At 44.6% G+C, this 14349-nt stretch overlaps 1 long non-coding RNA gene across 1 annotated transcript; it reads right to left on the bottom strand.

Moving 5' to 3' along the window:
• Positions 1-2598: 2598 nt before the first annotated feature.
• Positions 2599-12081, bottom strand: LOC145719700 (uncharacterized). The gene is made up of 2 exons (XR_014142556.1): positions 10986-12081; positions 2599-2858 (listed from the first exon to the last, which is right to left on the bottom strand). It is a non-coding gene; the product is annotated as an uncharacterized LOC145719700 (long non-coding RNA).
• Between the last annotated feature and the right edge of the window lie 2268 nt (positions 12082-14349).

Here is a 14349-nt window from a genome sequence, read left to right as displayed (position 1 = left end):
GGTGGTGGGTATTAAAGAGGGCATGTTCTGCATGGAGCACTGGGTGTTATACGCAAACAATGAATCACGGAACACTACATCTAAAACTAATGATGTAATGTATGGGGATTAACATAAGAATAAAAAAAAAATTAAATTAAATTAAAACAGCAGTGGCATCTGCGGCAGAGGCTTCATCCCTGAAGAAGAGCGAGGGGACAAAAAGATCTGTGGCTAAAAGCCTAAACAGTGTCTGCCCCTGTGCGGAGCCCAGGCCCACTAGATACTAGAGTTGCCTCTGCGGGCAGAGGGAAGATTGAAGCTCACAAAGAACAAGTCCATCACCGGCCAGAGCCTAAGAAAGAAACGGGCTTGTGCATGGACCTCAAGCAAAGACAGGGAGTCCCCTCAAGGAGAAACTCAAGGACCCAGCAGAGCCAAAAATACAAATTTTTGTAATGGCAGCGCCACTTTCTTCCCTGGGTAAAGGTAGGGCTTTCAGCCCCCACAGCCTTCAAGCAGAACCTAAGGCTCTGAAGGCCTAAGCATTAATATGCAGGTCACAGAGAAAATCAGAAAACCCAAAACAACTGCACAATTCCAAAAAGCAACTGTATTTGAGGCGACCTCCTCTGTGCTCCCCAGGAGCTTATGCCCACAGCTGGGCCCTGAAAGCCCAGGCCAAGGACGCCCCAGCCATCAGGCCATGTTCACCAGAGCCCCAGACTCTGTCTCAGGGGGTGGGTTTCCTCTGGTGAGCCAGAAAATTCTCCTCCACCCTCTACCTCCAGCAAAATTTCTCTCCGAGCAATGCAATTAGAGAAAATAAATTCGTTCTCACATTACCACATCCTCTGAAGAGGATGGTCTCTGTTGCCCCTAACCAGCACTGTTTACTCTCATTCTATTATTGTCTTCTTGTTTCTTCGGTCTGTGGTGTGTTCAGGGGGGAGGTTTAGGGAATTCCAGGAGCTCAGGCCAAGAGAAAACAATGCTTTTGCTTCAGCTCCTACTGGGAGGCAGCTTTGGCTTCTCAGAGGTGACCAGGGCCAGGGAGGAAGTCTGACAGTGGCAATGTGTACCCACCCTGTTCCTTCATGCGTATCTGTGAGGATATCCCATTTTCAAAAGAAGTAATTATAATACTGCTATTATAAAATATACACACATGCACAAAGACCCTACCTTATACACATTCACAAGTTTTAAGCAATGTGAAAAATCAAGACCAGACCCTAGGACCTTGATCACTCAGTTGTTCCTCCTCTCTCTCATTGTCTTGAACACTACACAGCTGTGGGGTGAAGTGGATATGGTTCACAGGCTTCAAAGGGCCAAGAATGATCCCTCAGGCCCGAGAAAACATCACATACCCTAAAAACGAAACTGGAAGTTTGGGGATTATGAGGCCCTGAGTTCAAGAGTAAGGAGAACCCTCCAACGACCCTAAGCCTGTTGGTGGAGAGCTTCCACCTGCCCCCAAGAACCCCCTTCCATTCCTACTTTAGGCTGGGGAAACGAGCACTGCTCCCCAATTCTTAATGAAAAAGTAGAGCTGACGGTCACCTCACCATCCTCTCTCCATGTGACAGGTTCTGGAGCAGCAGGGAATGAAAAACTCCTGCCTCTGTTTGTGTTTCACACCTGGGAGAGGAGGTGGCCCAAGGGAAGGCAGAAGAAACCTGGAGTAGAAGGGGTACGGCTTGGCAAGGAAGTCTCCATAGACCCTCAAGTAGCACTCAGGCCACTCTCCTGACACTACAAGAGAACTGGGTTCAAAGACAGGGACAGAAACAGGTCTTATGGCCTGAGTCACCTTGCCCCTTCTCCCATCTGCCAGAAGATGGTCCCAATCTGAAAGGATTATGGGACAGAACATTTTCTTTACAACAGTACCTTTCTGCATGTTACAAAACCTAGCCATTTTCCAATGGACACAGAGCTGGATGAGCTTTCATGGGAAAGGGGTTTGAGGGATATTGTTGAGCAGGACCCTGAGATGGACATGGCAAGGTCTGGGAACAAGGTCATGAAGCAAACTCTCAACTCAACCATGAATTCTTCCTGCTGAGATGGTACCTTGGAAAAGGGAATCTTCCCCATGGAGACTCTACAAGGTGCACTGTCCCAAGTTAAAATCCTGATTAACCTTCAAGGAGGATTCTAGAAAATTCTTTAGCTCACAAAAGGTAATATATATACCGATGGCTAACACCTTGATAATCAAAGCCCCTTGGTTCTTGTTGCTAAAACAAATTCAGTTGATGGCAAAAAGTGGCCAATATACCCTCAGAGAAATGTTCAGAGTATTTGAAATAAAGTTGGACCTATTATAGAACAAGCTGAAACAAGGACTAAAGTAGTAGCCTTGAAAAGAAGAGTAAAAAAAGTAATCTTCCTCTACTCCAATTTCTGGGGATTTCAGCTCAACAGAAACCTACGCAAGGTGAATTATAAAGGGGGAAAATGCAAAAATAGGAATTCCAGAGAGATCTCTGACAACAAGAATTAGAGACACGAAAGGAAGGAAACACTAAAGAAAAAAAAATTTTTTTTTCTTTCAAATTCATATACTAAACAATGACAAATCTGAAAAGTGGCAGAGAAGTTGATGCCAAATGTTGCAAGGGGCAGGAGGGGCGGGGGGAGATGGAGGGAGGAAAAAAACCCAGGAAACCATCCAGAGTGAGACAGCATTAGGTGAGGTGTTTTCCCATCACCCACTGCTAAGTGAACAAGCCAACTGCTAACATAACAGCAGAAGCAGTTTCTACAAAGGACTGACCACTAAATCAAAGAAAGAGAATGAAAAAAGTAATGAAATGTAATTACCTGGGCTTTTCCCATTCTTGCTCCCACGATTTCATTTAGTTCAGGGACTGAAATAAGAACGGATATTTTAATCAAGTTTGCCTGAGCTTCCTGCCCATTAGAGCTTTATGACCTTTGCCAGAACGTTAAACATTCTCCAAAACATTTGGCCTTTGTAAGGGCTTCAGATGGATTATAAAGCAAACCATGTGTCCCATTTCATATTCAATCACAACTCACACAGGCCTTTTAACAAGTGCTTAAATCACAGTATCTTGGAAAGCTCCAATTGGAATCAGTCATTCGGACATCTTGTCTGGGGCCGGGATAGGGTGCCCCCACCCTATCTAGTCTAGCTACTTGCTCCGTTTCCTTTCCAATGCCTCCAATGATGGGATATTTTTATTCTCCACTTTGAGACACTGCACGCCGTCCTATTAGGACCCACGGCCAGGAGATTCTCTGTGATGCTTGCCTTCTGCTCTGATTATTCTAATATTTCTCATGAGTGAGTATCTCTACCCAGCAGGAAAGAAGGAAGCTGTGAATAACGCAGCTGGAGATTTTAGAAAGAACGCAGAAACTGGGCGGGGGGGGGGGCGGGCAAAATATGCTTGTGAATAAATGGGCTGGGTTTCCTCCTTGTTCTCTAGATGCCTGATGTTCACCCCCTCCCGCCCCAGGACTTCCCATCACACTCTGTATTGTACTGTTCTGTGTATTCCTCTTTCTCCCCGCCCCAATGGGAACCCTCGGCGTCTGTAGCAAATACATGTTACGTGGATATTGTCGTGCCCAGTGAAGAGAACTTCTATTCTCTTATTATGGCAAGGAAATGACTGCTTGGGTTCTGCTGGGTAATTCTGGTTTCCAGAGATGGAAAGGATAACTCCTGTCGATCTAGAAAGCCTTTTATCGGGATCAGGCACCAGAATGGTCCATTAGTTACCTAAACATTAAACAAAAGGACGTACGATATTCTGGTTATTCTGGCAGGGAGGATGTAAGCAGCCCCAGGCTCTGACTCTCTGGACAGACAGACCATGATAGTTTCCTCCAGTCACTGATAGCCTAGTCTTGCCCTGTGCTTCAGAGGGAAAACAGAAACCAACAGACAAGCCTTCCAACGTGCTTTTGCCACCAAATCCCCAGGCTGGTTGTGGCCCCCCTTTGTTAACTCCTTCCTGGTCGGGCCAGGACCCCGTTCCCTCTGTCCCTTTCAGGAACTTCAGTCCTTCACTTTGCTGCTCCTCATCTGACAGAATCCTCCACTTTCCTTTCCACAGGACCATTCCCAGGAGCATTCCAGAGGCTCTCCTATCATCCAGTTGAAAACACATACAAAACAAGCCCCCTTGACATCACAGTCTTCTATGGCCATCAGCTGTTCTCCTTCTCAGCCAAGACTCAGAAATGTTGCCTACAGACCTTTTCTGTGCTGCAACCCTCTCCAGAACACCAAGTCACCCAAGCATCTGTCCTGTCTAGTCCAGTAAACCATTACCTTAAAAAGACTACGCTCTCCTTCATGAAATACTCTCCTTGGCCTCCTCGAACCCGCTTGTGTTTCTCTCCTGCCTTTCTGGTTCTTGCTCAGTCTCCTTTACTGGTCACACCTACCCAAACTCTACTTGTCAAAATGGCTCAAGGCTCAGTCCACACCCCCTTCTCTTCCTCTACGGCACCATGTGCAGAGGTGATCCCACCCAGTCTCTCGACTTCAAACAAATCTGCTGACGACTCCTACATTTCTATCTCTGGTCCTGAGTCCCGCACTCCAGAGTCATCTACAACTGCCCACTTAACTAGCATGTCTAAGACACATCTCAAACTTGAGATCTACAAGACAGAACTCTTGATTTTCCATTTTTCCCCCCAATACCCAGGCAACCAAGTCATTCCCCAGTCTTTTCTGCCTCAGCAAATGCTTCCCCATCTTCCCAGTTTCTCAAGCCTGAAACCGGAGTCATCCTTGACATCTTTCTTTCACAAATTCCCATAACTCAACACCCTATCATATTGATTCAATATCCAAGACATATTTAAAATCTATCAAATTCTTGGGGCACCAGGGTGGCTCAGTGGGTTGAGTATCTGACTCTTGGTTTCAGCTCAGGTCGTGATCTCATGGGTTGTGAGATTGAGCCCCGCCACCGGCTCAGCGCTCGGCGAGGAGTCTGCTTGGGGATTCTCTCCCTCTGCCCCTCTCCCCACTAGTTCACATGCACGTGCTCTCTCTCTCTCTCTCTCAAATAAATCTTTGAGGAAAAAAAAAATCTGTCAAATTCTTTACATCTTATAGGCTGTAAATGGTCTTCCTGCATCCATTCCTGTCTTCTCCAACCTACTTCCCACACATCAGCCAGGTTGATCTTCTTTTAAAAACATCAGACTATGCTAGTGCCCTGCTTCCCATTGTATTCTAGATAGAATATAAATCCCTTAACATGGCCCAAAGGCCTTCTTGATGTGGTCCTGACTACATCTCTCCCCTCCCTATCACTCCCTGCACTCCAGCCCCACTGGGTCACTCGGAGCCTGTGGACCATCTACCCATGCCTCGCATTGCAGGAAAGCTAAGAACTACATTTCCCAGACTCCCCTTGCAGCTAGAGACCAGCTTCTGGTTTCATCCTGCCAATCACCAGCACTTGACTTTGGGCCTCAGTTAAGCAGGGGAGAGGCAGAGGATGAGGCACCTATTCTGTGGGTACAGACTAGGCCAGAATCAGTGTGGTTCTGAAGTGCCTGGCTTCCAGACTTGGTGGCTTCCTGCAACCAACAGTAGTTTCCCCGTCATAGAAGAAACACCTGGTTCTGGGAGTGGGACGTTGTCTCTGGAAGCTTTGCCTGGAGTGTATGCCTAGGAGCCTTTCTTCTGGTTCCTTCAGCACTCTGTAAACCACTGTGTACCTGATAAGTCCCTTCTTCCTTGAACTAGCTAAGGAGGTTTCTGTTGTTGGCAACTGAACCCTAACAGATAGGCTGACCAACGTTTAGTTATTTAGCTGAACCAAGATTGCAGTTTAGAATGTGAGTGTTTAATCATCGTGGCTGAATGTGAACCCCCCTTCCGGCCCTTCCATGCTACATGACCTTAGTTAAGTTACTTAATCCCCCTAGCCTCAATGTTCTCAGTTGTAGATTAAGAATAAAAACAGCATCTACCCCAGACAGCATCTGAGGCTAAAATGGGATAATAGTGGTAAAACACTTGGGACAGTTGCTGGCACATAATAAGAGTTCACTAGATGTTAGCTTTTATAATTACTATAATTAAGTATTATTATTTCCTTAACTCTGGGCCTTAAAATTTGCTCTTTCTTATGCCTGAAGCATTCTGCCTGCTCACACCCAATTAACTCCCCCACTCATCTTCAGTTTACAAATCGTTTCCTCAAAAGTTACTTCCTGGCCCATTTTAATTATGCCTACCCTCTTAGCTTTCTCTCATAACATTTCTCCCTCTTAGAGCACACATCAAAATTTTCAATTATATATTGGTGGCAACAGTCATTTGCCACCATTTGCCACCCAGGCATCCCCCATCCTCCATTTTATTTATTTTTTTAAGATTATTTATTTATTTGACAGAGAGAAAGACAGCGAGAGAGGGAACACAAGCAGGGGGAGTGGGAGAGGGAGAAGCAGGCTCCCCGCTGAGCAGGGAGCCCGATGCGGAACTCGATCCCAGGACTCTGGGATCATGACCTGAGCCAAAGGCAGACGCTTAACGACTGAGCCACCCAGGCGCCCTCCCCATCTTCCGTTTTATTAACTGAGAGGTTTAATGTCCCACATCCCAGGCACAGATGCACAGATTTAGCTTTCCTAGGAGCTTGCTCCGTCTCTGCAATCAGACTGTAACCTCAATCGCAGACACCAGAGCCACCTCTTTCTAGAGTGCTTTGGATAGAGGTTTTGATTATGTATCAATGGATAAATGAGAAGCATTAAAAAAAAAAAAAAAAAAGCTACGGATAGGAAATCCAAAGGGCTTTAAGAAACCCGATTTCAGAACGAATTCTGCAAGGCAGATGATCCAAATCAGAGCCAAGGGCCCCTGGCCCCATGCTCAGGACGTCTTTAAACCTTAGGCCAGAAAAACCAAACAGTCCCACGTCCTGTTTCTGAGAGGAAATCGACTCTCTGATGAGCAGACTGTTAGGCCAAGCGCCACGAACAAGTCATGGTTTTTGTTGTTGCTCACGCTGACCTGGTCAGGCCATGGTCGAGCAAGAACGACTCTGTCACAGGGAACTCAGTGGTGAGAACAGATGGCAATAATTAGGAGATGAGCAAGAGGGGTGAGTACTGAGGTGGATGTGTTCAGCATCCTCTCGATACTATCTGCTATAACCACAAATACACTGCGTCTCACTAAATACAGGGGTTCCCGGGTCCTTCCTCGGGGCTATGACTTCAGCATCTTGAATATCCATATTAATAAGGATCCCTGCTTTTAATCCTATGAGACTGACCACATCATTTCCTGTTTGCAACTTGGCTGAACACAATGGCTGGGCTTTCTCTCTGAGATTTCTTCCCCACCACAGCAAACCTCATGGCTTGACCGACCTGCTCATCGAGACTTAGCCTTGCCAAGCCCTGTGTTAGATTTGCGAGAAATCAGCTCCTTAATCTTTATCACAGCCCGGTGAAGTAGGTACCATAATTATCCCCATTTCACAGATGAGAAACTGAGGCTCAGGGAAGCCAAGTAACTTTTCTTAGGCGACGTAACTAGTTAGCCACAGAAAGAATACTCACACTCAGGTCAACTTGACCTGAAAGCCATCCCTAGTATAGTTCTACCCAAGGTCTCTCACATCCCTGGGCTACCTATCACTAAAGTCAGTTCCAAAGGAATCATCTTCCTCTTGTCCTTTCATCCTTCAGGTATCAACTAAGCAGTCCCCTCCTCCAGAACTCCCATTGATTCCCAGCTTGCTTTAGGCTCATGTACTCGATACACAGCACTTCTTGTAAATCTGATCTCTCCCACTAGACTGGGAGCTCAGAGTGGGATGCCTATCGTGTGCACCTCATAGGCACCATGGACATATTTATGGGATTTATGGATTCATGAATAAAGATGACACTCCACAATAGTTTGTTTGTTTGTTTTTGTAACATGAGAACAAGGTCTCACTGCCTGTCTCCAGAATTTCCTTTGTCCTAGGAATCAGAAGAGCAGGTGAAAGCTGGTGGCATGCTTTCTGAAAATGCAGTAAATCCCCTAATAATGTTGATCCTTTGATTTTAAAGGAGCTCAAATTTCTTTGTGGTATGTGAAAGCCAGCTAGGTCTTAAGCCCACCACCCAGCAACTAATTTTTAGCTTTATTATAGTGGCAACAGAGGGAAAGGCTCGTGTCCTAACACACGTTCACAAAGGTATATGTTTAGGATATAAAGTGTCATGTTATCATCAGCAACCAAGATCTCATTGAAGGACAGTACTAGAGAAGAGCATGGTCTGGCCTTTTTACAGCTAAGCAGGAACCAATACAGGATATGTGGGACCCAGTGCAAAATGAAAATGAGGGTCCCCCTGTTCAGGAATTATTAAGAATTTCCAGAGAGTGGGATACCTGGGTGGCTCAGCCAGTTAAGCGTCTGCCTTTGGCTCAGGTCATGATCCCAGGGTTCTGGGATCGAGTCCCACATTGGGCACCTCGTTGGGCTCCTCACTCAGCGGGGAGTCTGCTTCTCCCTCTGCCTGCTGCTCCCCCTGCTTGTGCACGCTGTCTCTGACAAATAAATTTTTTTAAAAATTAAAAAAAAAAAAAAAAAAGAATTTCCAGAGAGTGAGAGCAGGGCATTAAGTCAAGCGTTGGCTCTCCTAAGCACAAGTTCCTGTGCAAAGGCGCGGGTCATACACCGAGCACCTTCAGTCCTGCAACTGACACCTGCAGAATTCTTACAAAGTTCTTTGATCGTTTATTTCATTTCATCCTCATGGCAGCTGCCTGAGGTAGATACTTCTACAGACGAGACATTTGAGCAGTGAACAAAGAAAGGCTTTGCTCTAACTGAATGGGGGAAAGGGGCCAATGGAATAACCAGCACAGGACGTGAGACAGAAGATGGAGACAAGCAGCAGAGGTGGCTGAGCCACCCTGACCCACCCCAAATGAAGACTCAGCTGGACCTTTCTTTCTTTGACCTTCAGTAGGGAAGGAAGCATTGAGGTAGAGGAAATGGCTTCAGAGACCCAAGGAAGTAATTATTAGCCCAGCAGAGAGGATGATAAATACTGGTAACCCACTCCCTCTGTTTCTCAAGAACCAGGACCACAGCAGATCCCAAATACTGTCCCCAGCCGTCAGACCAGCCTCCTTCATCAGCCTCTCACCACCCAGTAAATTCGACCCCAGTGGCGCTTTGTAGCCACCCCAGCAGTGGGACCATGTCCTTGAGGACTAGAGGAATAGAAAGTGAAGGAAACAAAAGCCACTTCTCCCTGACCACCACTGGTTCCTGTCACAGCTGTATGGCCACCCCCTCCTCGGCCCAGAGGGTAAACAGTGGGTCTGAGCAGGGCCCGGGAGAGCATTCATCCTCTCCAGGGCACCGCACTTTTAATTAAAAGCTCTAGATTTGGCAGGAAAAGCCTTTAAGTACTTGAAGAAACAAGGAATATTTCAAAACACGTCTCACTCATTTAGGAGGAGATTTACACAGACTCCTAAGATTTAACTAAAGAGCAGTCATTAGTAAAACACACAGTATTACCCAAGGTCTCCGGACGTACACACTGACCTGACCAGGAATCCCATATTAATAAGCCTCAGCAAGAGCAACCATCAGCTGAAGTGTTGTTCATTTCTCCTACAAAATCATTTCAGTGAAAGAATATTAGGCGACTTTTTAATGACAATGACATTTAATGACAATGAACCTTTAGGTTAAAAGCCATTAGGAATGCGCGAGTCCCACAAAGACTAAAATCCTGGCTGTACGACTTCTTTGCTTTATGACTCTGGGCAAGTTGCTTCACCTCTCCAAGACTCGGTTTTCTCAAATAAAGTAATCATTAAGATAGTATAACAATACCACCCAGGAGTGTCACGGGAAATCAGTAAGATAATTACATAAATCACTTAGCATGGTTGCTGGTACGTAATGAGCGCCGAACAACAGTTATCTATGACTGTCGTTACTATGACACTGAGGTTTCAACCTGGCGATCCTGTTCTCACCGTAACCATAACCTTGTTGCCTAGAATCCAGGAAAGTGCCTGTCAGTAACAGACACTTAATATTTGTTGATTAAATGACTCGCTGAAAGTCAATGTCTGCTTACAACACTAGATTTCAAATTTCATTGAGATTGGGACCAAGAATTAACCATCCCTGCATTTTTTTCAAAAGATACTCACTGGACTTCTATTGTATTCCAGGTACTATGCCCTTGTAGTAGTGTCTATTTCAGACAAAGCAAGTTCTCAAAAAAATTTTTTAAAAGAAGAGCTCTTGATCCTGGCCCTAAAACTCAGTTGCAACACAATGGCTAGTCCAGTGGACCTTGAAAAGGCCTGTTGGGCTCTTGTACAAAGCCCACACTTTTCTGGAATCCTTCAATCCAGAGAAACCAAATCTGTAAAGAAGCCTGAAATAGTTTTCCCAAGGAATATAGCTCCTGCATTAGGCGCTACTATGTCAAAAATGAATGGATGCTCCTTGAAGGCAGGGATGTTTGGTTTTTAGTTTTATCTTTTTAAAAAAAATAAACGAATGAACACACACACACACACCCACCCCCCCCAAAAGCGGTAAGTAATTAGAATCCCCTTTAGTTTATAACCATAATCCCAAACCCTCTCTGGGTTCTAAAAGTCTAAGTAAAGGGCTCTTACTCTACAGAACCAAGTAAATTTCAATAGTCACTGTTCTCAGCTGCCTGAAGAAAGGGAACTAGGTCTATTTCTCCATATCCCAAGAACTACCCCTTAAACAAAGGACCGCAAGACTGCTCAGCTCCATGTCTGCCATCCCCACTGCCTCCAGTGACCTTCCATGACATGCCATTGCCCTAGTGTATCAGAAACAGAAATTTGGCTCAGAAGGAGCTCCCAGTCACCCAAACGCTTTCTGGAACAGAGGACATATAAAGAAATCAATTTTGCAATGAGTACATTTCTGGAGAATAGGGTCAATGGCTTGCCTTTGTATCCAGCGCACAGTACATACCTGATATTTATTGACTGATTGAATGCATGACCTGTCAAAATGGAGATTTTTCTGGTGTTCTGGGCCGGCGTCCAATCTTTAGCGGCTGCTGAGTTATATCAAAACCTGCAATCTCTTTCTTCATTTCTTTTTCGTTGTTGTTCCTTTTCTAAAAATAACAAACTACAGAATTTTGCCGTAATCACTTACACGTTCTGGCATTTTGAATAAGGCAGCTTAGTATTAGAACGTCAAAACAGATGCCTGGCTTAAGCAGGCTTCCCACCAGGCTGGACGTAACTGAGCTTCTAAGGAGTTGCTCTCTGTGAGGCATTGGTGGCTCTGGCCTGCTCAGACTCTTGAAGCTCTTCAGTGAAAAATCTCCCAGATAAGCTAAGTCCCTCCATTTAACTACACGAGGGGGCAAGGCCACATAACAGTCTTTCCAGACTCTTTGAATAAAAGGGTTTTTTTAAACACACTAGCTATTTTTTTTTTTAAGATTTTTATTTATTTAACAGAGAGAGAGAGAGAGCACAAGTAGGCAGAGCGGCAGGCAGAGGGAGAGGGAGAAGCAGGCTCTCCGCCGAGCAGGGAGCCCGATGCGGGGCTCGATCCCGGGACCCTGGGATCATGACCTGAGCCGAAGGCAGACGCTTAACGACTGAGCCACCCAGGCTCCCCTACACTAGCTATTTTTTACATTGGATTCACAAAGGTTATTATTTTTAAGAATTCCAGAAAGCAACATGTCACTGGAAAACCTTGATAGACTATATAACATGTGGTTGTGTTGCGTTCTCTGGTCTGCTTTAAGGTGTGAGTAAAAAAATCATCAAAATGAATCCAGGGGTACAACATTGCCTTCTTTACGTTGCCTTGATTTTGCTCATTCTCTAGGCCAAATGGGTGCAAAATGGAAAGGCAAACACTAAATAAATATTTTTCTCCTCAGTTTCAGCTAGCAGCTTGTGCCTCCCTTTGGGGGAAAAAAAAATAACTATTACTTTAAAACATCTCAATAAAGAGACCAGCTTTTCTGCATGTACAGCGCACTCAGTGAGAAAGCAGCAAAGAAGAGAGTTGTAGAAACGATGCCTTTCATGTCTAGTGCAGTTGTTTTTTTTTTTTTTTTTTTTTAGATTTTATTTATTTATTTTAGAGACAGAGCACAAGAGGGGGTAGCGGGAGCAGGAGAAGCAGACTCCCTGCTTAGCAGGGAGCCCGATGCGGGACTCGATCCTGGGACTCCAGGATCATGACCTGAGCCGAAGGCAGTTGCTTAACCAACTGAGCCACCCAGGCGCCCCTAGTGCAGTTGTTTTAATTGCTCCCAGGACTGGCTTAACAAATGGTTTCATGGCCTCTGAACAGCTAAGAATGTTTGGGACACAGATACATAAAAGTAAGATAGGAAATTTCCACAAACAGCCACACAGTGTGACGGAAGCAATACGGATTTCAGAATCAAAACTCTACATTCAGATCCCTAACCTGATACTTCCTGCTTGTGGCCACAGGCTCTTTGAATATCCAATTCTGATGTAAAAACCAAAATGTAGATCCTAGTACCTAGAATGTAGGGCAGAATGTTTCAAAATGCCAGTTGCTATACATTAGCAGGTCATAACATAATGTTGAGGTACACTCGACATTTTCACAAAATGAAAGAGTATAGAATAGAAAATATCATAAGGTAAGTTCCGTAAGGTAAGTATTGTTTCATGAAATTTTTCTTCTGTTTTATCTATGTGTATAATGTTATTACATATACGTGTATACATAGACATAATTCAAATATATTTCTTGCCAAGGATCACAGGCAAAGTTTAAAAAGAATTCTTGTACGTATTCATTATAGATAAGAAAGAGGATAGGTATATGAAAATATGTAGCATGGAGTAGATGTTCTGCTATTGGTGGTTTCCTTTCCAAGGAGAAACTGCGATATATGGACAAGTTTGTTATGAAATTACCATTTGCTATGGACTGAATGTTTGTGCCCCGCCCCCAAATTCAGATACTGAAATCCCAACCCAATCATCACCCAATGTGGCAGTACAAAGAGGTAGAGCCTTTGGGAGGTAATGAGGTCATGAAGACAAGATCCTCATGAATGTGATGCATGCTCTTAGAAGAGGTGCCCCAGAGAGCTCTTCTGCTGTTCCTACCATGTAAAGATACAACCAGAATATGGAAGTCTGCAACTGGGTAAAGGAGTCTCACCACACCCCAACCATGCTGGCACCCTGATCGCAGATTTCTAGCTTCTGAACCATGAGAAAATAATTTCTGCTGTTTATAAGCCACCCAGTCTCTGGTGCCTTGTCATAGCAGTCTCAGCTAACACGCTATTTTTATGTATATGCCCACTTTTTTTTTTTTTTAACACCAGCTGCATCTTTGCTAAAACTAGCTTCAACGAGATATGAAGTGTCTCACCAAATTTTTGGAGAGCACTTGAAGATTACTTAGGAGGGGAGTTCATAAAATGAAGCTCCCTGCTTTGAGAAAATAGTCACCTGTCATTTACTGTGGCTGATTAGTAAGAGAAAAATCAGCTCTTGTGAGTTTGTCTTTGCTAATTTTCTGGATGTTAGCCTTCCTTCTTTGCAAAGAAAAGCAACACTGATAGTAGAAAGGGAGTTCGCTGAACCCCTTCTAGGTCCCAGGCTCTGCAACTAGCCCTCTTTTACGACTCTGTGAGGTATGTGTTATTTTTGCCTCTGTACTCATGAAGAAACTGAAGCTCAAAGGAGGTGAGTTACTTGCCCAAAATCATTCAGCTAGTGTGGAAGGAAGCCTGGATCGAAATCCAGGTCTGACCCCAAAGACTATGCCTTTCTCATCTGACAATAGCCATGACCCCACATTTGTGAAAACAATGCATTATTCCCTTTAACTCCCAGAGAAAGATGGCTTTTACCCACTGATAAGACAAAAGATGGCTTTTTCCACTAGTATGGGTGTCCTTGATCAGAAAAAATAAGCCATCACTAACTGCATGAAGAGCTGTCAGGATTTCATTTATTCCCAAACAATAGAAGACTCCTTTTCTAGCCTCCTCACCCTTCCTGTGGATGACCAGGTAATTCCCACATTCGTTCCCCAACCAAAGTATTAAAATGAGCTTTAAGGGGGAGGAGCAAGATGGCAGAGGAGTAGGAGACATAAATTTCGTCTGGTCTCAGGAATTCAGCTAGATAGGGATCAAACCATTCTGATCACCTACGAACTCAACAGGAGGTCAAAGAAAAGAATAACAGCAACTCTCTGAACAGAAAAGCAACCACTTTCTGGCAGAGTCATATTCTACCCCTTCATTAGTAGTTAACCTTATTTTTGGTATATGTGTGTGTGTGTGTGTATGTATGTATATGTGTGT

The sequence above is a fragment of the Leptonychotes weddellii genome, unplaced genomic scaffold (assembly GCF_054177405.1).
Source record: "Leptonychotes weddellii isolate Sample4059 unplaced genomic scaffold, ASM5417740v2 HiC_scaffold_647, whole genome shotgun sequence".
Taxonomy (NCBI): domain Eukaryota; kingdom Metazoa; phylum Chordata; class Mammalia; order Carnivora; family Phocidae; genus Leptonychotes; species Leptonychotes weddellii.
This window is presented reverse-complemented; position numbering and strand designations above follow the sequence as displayed.